The sequence below is a fragment of the Buceros rhinoceros genome, unplaced genomic scaffold, assembly GCF_000710305.1.
Source record: "Buceros rhinoceros silvestris isolate BGI_N320 unplaced genomic scaffold, ASM71030v1 scaffold26587, whole genome shotgun sequence".
Taxonomy (NCBI): domain Eukaryota; kingdom Metazoa; phylum Chordata; class Aves; order Bucerotiformes; family Bucerotidae; genus Buceros; species Buceros rhinoceros.
The window spans coordinates 4,006-10,130 of record NW_010420834.1 but is presented as its reverse complement, the minus strand read 5'-3'; positions in this window follow the sequence as shown (position 1 = coordinate 10,130).

Below are 6,125 nucleotides of genomic sequence, written 5' to 3'. Positions count from 1 at the left end.
AAGCCTGCCACAACATTGGACTATTTTCCCAACACAGTCAAGCAGGGAATCCAGGCAGGGATCATCAAAGCCTTCCAGTCTTGCAGAGCGAAGTCATTTCTGATAAAAACCACATTCATTAAGAAGGAAGCTGCCAGCCTGCACACTTGTTATTAGGAGAGCTGGAACCAGAAGGCACGTGTCGATTCTGACAACTGAAAACTGACAGCCTCAGCAAAGCCTCTGACCTGCGCTCAGCGTTACTGTGTCTGATAGCTGACCCTGAAGAAAGAATTATCCCCTTAGTGAGAAATAAAAAAAAAAAAAAATTAAAAAAAAAAATCAATCACCAGCATTTCTGCAAGGTTTTTCTCTGGGTTTATAAAAGCCTTTGGGGGAAGGTTTGCCATCAGTTTCACCATGGAGCTTCGCTCATTCTGTTCTCAGGACCAGCAACGTGCCTTGTAATAGCCAGGGACAGCCCAGGAGCGCACCAAACTTGAGTATCTTAGAGGAATCAGAAAATACTGCAGCATCACCAGTTACAGGAGAGACCACAGGGTACAAATAACTGCACCAGAATCACCTCCTGGGCAGAGCTCCACCACCCAGGAGTCTTCATGGCCACATCGAGTTGTCCTGGACTTGATGTTAGGGTATTGACCCTGGCTACCTGTCTTTTAAAGGGGCATGTTCTAATCCAGAGAGCAACAGTGATATGTTAAGTGCCAGCGCATGCAAGTCTCGGAGATACAGCAAAGATCTACTGAGCACAGGGAGCATGTCCTGCAAAACCAGCCATGGGAAAAACCTGAGTAACTCGCACTGGTAACAATTAGAAACCCCTGAGCTGAAAACACAGCCAAAGGGAGAGATTCCTGACAAACAGGATTGTCTGCAAAGTTCTTTGTAAACCTGTGTATGAAGGAGGCTGGGCTGCTGGTGTTTATTCTGAAGACTTCAATGGAGTTTGAATACCTGGAAGTTAGCCAGCCTCAATTGCACAGGACAAAGATTTATGAAAGGTAACACACATCACTAGGAGGAATCACTTCAGCCACTCGCACACCACAGAGCTCTACGCTGAGCACAATCACTTGGGCAAAGGGCCTGAGACCACTGCAGAACTTCACTCCTTGCTCACTTCAATGCTGCAGTCACAAATAAAAAACCAACAGGACAGAGGTTAGTAGTGGAAAGTCTGTTCTGAAGAAGCAGGAAGATTTTTGACCTAGAGTTTTATACAAATTGCTCAGAAATTCACAGGTGCAAAAGCTGAACCATACTTTCATAAGAGAAGCATTTGGAGTCAATACTAAACTGAAATCTATTGTGGTTTCTAACGTTACAGGTAACATGAAACCTTTTAAAAAAAACACAGTATAGTTTTGCATAAGATTAGTGACTTTGACTCTTCTTTAAATACACATGGTCAATTTTGCTGGTACTTCTCATAGCTAAACATCTGTCAACAGGGAGATACCACTACTTCTTCTGGAACATGCCCCATCAAGAACCACCTATCTGTGGAAGTCACCACCTGCTTCAGCGATGAAAGATGCCACTGGCTGTCCTTGCAAGCACTTTAGATGCTCCAGGGGCTTGGCACCAGACACTTATTTTCTGTAGAAGCCCTGTTTGGGCCCAGGCAGGGATCATCAGCCTAGCAGGGAAGGGAACAAATGAGCATTCAGTTCCTAGGAGAGACTGCTTAGTAAGGAGGGGAACAACAGAAGAGCATCAGCGTCCAAGCACAAAGTCAACAGGATCACTGCAGAAGAGCTGTGCAGCAGGCAAAGGCTGCAGCAAGAGTCTAGGCCACAAGAAAACTGTTGCTGTCGTTCTACTGCACTATTTCCAGGGGGAGCTGCCAAGATTTTTTGGTACTCCTGAAAAAGTGCCTGGCAAGATCCTGAATGTGGCACCAGACCCTGCCAGATGGGGAGAAGCAAGTCAGCAGTCTGCAGTGCAGAGAAATGACAGACACCCCACAGCCAAGTCCTGACTCACAAGGAGAGACCCTCCTTGCTTAGTTCAATAGGTCTGTCTGGCATCTTTAAATTCTGCACAGTTCCATCTTCTCTCTGCATCTCCCATGAACCTTGTTGCCTTGTAAAAATAGAGAATGGGAGACCAGGATCACATCTCCCATGATTTACCGCAGAGGTATGCTGTCAGCTGAGTAATACTGCTGGAGGCTGGCTGCCAGAAGACTTGCCTGCTGGCCAGCTCCATCCTCAGGCCTCTCCAAGCCAACCCACCCTCATCCTCAGGCCTTGCTGGATCTCAGACATGCAGCAGGATAACGAAGAGGAGGGGCAGAGCCTTCTGGACAGCATATGTATCATTAACTCTGTGGCATGGAGCTCTACAAGCAGCAGAGATAAACCATGACAACAGCAGGGGCAGAAAAGGCATGTCCTGTAAGATGACCTGACCTCATTTCTCAGCTCTGTCTTCACCAAGCTCACCCTCTTATTAATGTACCAGCAGGATGGGAATTACAGCTGTTACCAAACCACTGAACAGTTCTAGAGAAAACAGATCTTTGTAATTGCAGGTTTGGCCTGTAACACTCAGAAGCCTCACCTCTCTGCTGACAGCCTTCCCAGAGCCAGGAAGGCAGGCAGAGAAAGGCTGCCAGAAAGGGTGGATTTGTAACTGGCTATAAAATAGATAAAGCAGATGGGAGGCTGGAGAAGAGCTCAACTGTATTTACAGAAAAACATTAACCAGCTCTGTGGTCCTTCTTTTGCCACACCCTGGAAAGAAGCCCTGACCTCCAGTAATTGAGGATGTAGACAAAGGTAAGAAATACTTCATTCTGAGGATGCAAGACTAGCACAGAGCAAAACAAATCCACTCAGAACGCTGGTCCACAGCCCACAAAGTCCTACTGAGATCCTGTGTTCATGAAACCTCCCCTCCTTTCTAAGCAGCAGAAAACCCAAGGTGTGCAGTTAATTCTTCCCTTGAAAGAGTCTGTTCTGCCCATCTGACCCACCATGCCATAAAGAAGGAACTAACCCATTGGTGCCAGCTTGTCAGAAAGGAATAACCATATCAGTAACCCAAGAGGGCTGTCACAGCCTTTAGAATGAAGAACTGTATCTCACACAGAGCAATCTAGAAGCACAAAGTACCAACATCACACTCGTTGCCCTTTCATCCAGGGCCATAAAGATGTTCAGTGAGAAGATCCAGCAAAAACTGACTGCGATGTGCCTATCTATAATCCTTGCCAGGCTCAGAAGCTGTGACCTCCTGTAGGCACTTCTGCAGCACGATGCAACAGAAATAAAGGAGCATATTTCTTTGCTGTGTCATTTGAGAGGCAAAACCCACAGAAGACAGAGCAGCTCAGTTCAGCAAGAACCACCTGTGGCCTCAACAAATCCTTACACTCTGGCCCCTCCATAGCCGAGGCCCAGAGCTGAAGCATACTACCTACAGTAGTAGGCCTTCCACTCCGCCCTGCTTAGGTTCCTCAGAGATCTGAACATCCAGGGAGAACACACCAATACAACACGCCGTTCCTTCAATGCCAAAGCAAAGAGGCTGATCATGAGCCTGCAATTTAAATCCAAATACAAAAGAAATCTGTGGCATAATGCTCTGTTGGCAAAACCTGTTCAGAAAGCTCCTGGCAACACTCACCGAACTGTAAGGTAAACTGGGCATTCAGGTATCTGAGCAACAGTAACAGACTCAGAGTAGCTCTGAGGGATCTCCTGATGGGTAACAGGGTTGGTACTATCAGTTCTATTTTGCAGGCTGGGTAACCAAGGCAGAGAAACGGTTTCCTCAAGTAACACAAGTAACACTGCAGGCAGTGTTAAAGTCCCAGAGCTCAGGTTTCTGCCCCAACCACCCAAACCTGCACTGCCAAGACCCTCAAAGAAAACACAGCTCTTGATCACAAAGGAGCAAGCTGTAAAAAAAGAGTCAAACGAGGAGTGAACACACTGCAGCAGCATCTGATATGTCTAGAACAACCTCTCCAATGGAAGAGACTGTCCAGTGGCACAGATGGACCCAATCCTGTCTACTGCTCCAGAGGTCAGGAGGCACCCACACGAGCACCAACTGTTCTCAGCAACTAAACTGACCACTGCATTTTAGGATTGTGAAACTCCCTTAGTCCTGACACTTCGTCACACAGACTTTTAAAAGTCATCACAGCAACAATATGCATATAACCTGGGTGTGATAGAGCAAGGGGAGTGTGAGACCCATATGCTGCCAGCTCCAGAATCCCAAGTACAAGCCACCAAATCATTAAGACGTAGCTCACCTTGGAGAGTGCCACACAGCCAGGGCAGGGACAAGTGGAAGGACTGCGACTGACTGCTGCCAGAGAACAGATACATTCTGAGGACCGACCAGAGAAATACCTTCAGTGAAGTCACAAACATTTTACAAATCATTCGCCTTGTCCCAAGCTCAGCAACTTATTCCATCTCTCAGCAGTGAACACAGGTTTTACAGTAAACAGGGAGGACATCAGAGATGTCACAGTTCCAAGAGATGAAATCTGAGCAAAGCTAGCAGTCTTTAGGGTTAACAGTTCTTTTTTCAGGAACAGATACAACTCTTTCCACACAAATGTCATGGGCTGTTGAGTAAGCAGCTCTGTTTTCTCTGCAGTCTCAGAAAGGATCACACTGGAATGGGGAGGTGGGTGTTTACCTTGTGCCAAAGAGCCTCACTACCAGATCTGAGCTTTGGGAACACCTCTCCAGGCTGACTGCAGGGCTTCAGCTCACACTCAGGTTATGCACAAAAGGTTATCTTTGCAAAGAGAAAGACTAGAGATAAAACCCAATGATATTAACCAGTAGGCAGTAAATGCCAATCCCTCACTGCACAAACAAGGCACAGGTTCCTGTATGCCCCTGCAGAGCAAATCCCCGATGGGTGCTCCTCTGACAGGCACCTTTACAGCCCAGCACCTCCACACACACCAAAGGGTACAAAGCTGCCCTGGCAAGAGCTGAATAGGTCCTACTCTATCAGATTTCTCCAATTTCCCACAGCCATCAAGACTGATGTAGCCGGTTCAAACCATTACTAAGATTATGAGCAGTTCAGACAAGCCCGCAGTTATTAGACACTGCGGATGCTGAAGCTTCCAAGGAAGTATTCCTCCAGGTTCCCCATTTTAACAACACCAGAGCAATGCAGCATTGCACAGCAATTCTTCTTTCGGGAAGCCTAGTCATAGGAGCCGTTTGCACTACAAATGAATGCCAAGGATGCTAACAGGAGCCTGATGGGAAAAGGACATAGGCACAAAGTGGTGAGAAACCATGTCACAGGTACTGTGATTCAGTACTTTGAAGAAAGAAGCTTTAAGTAGCTTCAGGTAGCTTTAGCTTTTGTGGCAAGCTAAGCAACTCGGACTATACGCAGGACATCTGGACTACACCAAGCCAGACAGGAAGTGAAAACATTTCACAGATGCTTTAATTTGCATAGATATTTGCTGGGCATAACTGACAAGGTGCTTAAGCATCATTATTTCTATTTTCCAGACAGGAAAATGACACTGCAGAATTCTGCAGCTATGCTGAGTGTCAGAGCAAAAAACCAAATCAACTCTTCATCTCCCACTATCTGGGGCTGGAAACCACTGTCTGAATCATGCTGTCTTCCTAACGCTGCAGGGCCAGCAGCAGCATGAAGCCCTGCTCCAGAGGAGTTCTGGAGGAGCAGGTCTGCATGCAGGGATGGGAAATGCTGCAAACACCCCCTAAATGAGCCAGGCCATACACTGCTTTCACTGCAACAGGATCACAGGCGTCACTAAAGGCTCATTTTGCTCAGAAGCAGAACACCAACACTGTACTAACAGTCAGATCTCATGAATCCTAAATGACAGTTTGTGAAGTTTCAATTCCTAAGTGGGATCTTGATTCTTTGGTTACTTCAGAAAAAGATAAAACCATACTTCATACTACTGCAGCCACGAAGAAGTGTTTCTTGAGCATGTCCCTACTCCCCTGCTTGCTTCACAGCCCACTTCAAACTCTGAACAAGAACACTTGCTTTTGTACAGGCTCCCAGCCCACATATAGGTAGGAACAGCTGAAGAACCTACCCCACAGCAGAATGCTTAAAAAAAAAAAAAACAAATTCACTATATT